Source organism: Pinus tabuliformis, chromosome 7 (genome assembly GCF_031772625.1).
Source record: "Pinus tabuliformis cultivar Carrire ecotype Pingquan chromosome 7, CPIR1, whole genome shotgun sequence".
NCBI classification, from domain to species: domain Eukaryota; kingdom Viridiplantae; phylum Streptophyta; class Pinopsida; order Pinales; family Pinaceae; genus Pinus; species Pinus tabuliformis.
This window is the reverse complement of record NC_142293.1, coordinates 1803730713-1803731939: the sequence shown is the minus strand read 5'-3', so window position 1 is coordinate 1803731939 and position 1227 is coordinate 1803730713.

The window sequence follows — 1227 nt, the reverse complement described above, 5'->3', positions numbered from 1 at the left end:
TCTTGATTCTCTAAGTGATGTTTCACTTCTTGAACCCTTTTCTTCTTGATTTGTCCTTCTATCTAGAGAGTTTGAGGAGTGGTAATTCTTACCAATTATTTACAATATATGGTCAGATTCATTTATTCTTTCTCTAGGGTTGGTTCATGGTGTATATCCTCTTCTTTTGACATTTCTTGATCCTTTTCTTCCTCCTCTTCACAATCTATGTAAAATAATTCCTTCTCAACACACTTATGACATTTAGTGTATTTGCTATCACAACTGTAACAAAGCCCTTTTCCTCTTTTTCTTCCAATTGTTGTGGTGTAAACCTTGTAGGTTGTGGAAGGCTAGGAGAAAAAAAACTTCCATATTTATATTTGTGAGTGGTATGATTCCTTGTTTCCATAATTCTGCTTTCAATTTTTCTTTCCAACCTGAATGCATTCTCCAATGAATCTGGTTCCCAAAGATGAACCTCATTTTGAATGTTATCCTTTAAAGTCCCTATGAAGACATCAATCATTTGCTTCTCTGGAATATTATTTACCCTTATATTCAATTTTTGGAAGTCCTCAATGTCCTCTTCCATTGAACCCTTTTGTTTGAGATTTATCATTTCGCTAAAGAAGGTGTTGCTCTTTGTATCCTCATAATGTGCTATCATTTCCTCTATGAAAATTGACCATGTGACAAGTGGTTTACGAGAAAAAAGTGCTTTGTACCATACAAATTGATTTGGTTCTAAATATAATGATGCAATATGAACCTTTTGTAGCAGTTGTACATCATGTAGATAAAAATATTGTTCCATATATAGTATCTAATTTACCAAACCCTTGCCATCAAACTTCCTCATATCGCTTTTTCTTGATTTTAGGATCTCGATCTTGAATCTATTGTAGCTCTGAAATTTTGGATTTCAAAGGTTTGAAATTAATACCTACAGTAGCCCTGTGCATCCTCTTTCCAATGCCACTAGTCTGATCGAAATTGGATTCTCCAAGAAAGAGTTATGCCCAATCTCCCAAGATGACTTGATTATATACTTTTTCAGTAGAGTGAACTTGTACGAAGTGCCACGTGTCACTATTTCAACCTTTGGATCTGAAAAGAATATACAAAAATATACAGTCCATCCTCTTTCTATAACATCTTACGAAATTTCATTCTGATGCTCAGAGATAGTTATAACAATTTTCCCAAGGTCACCTGTTTGGAATGTAATTAAGGAGTTTGAAAAAA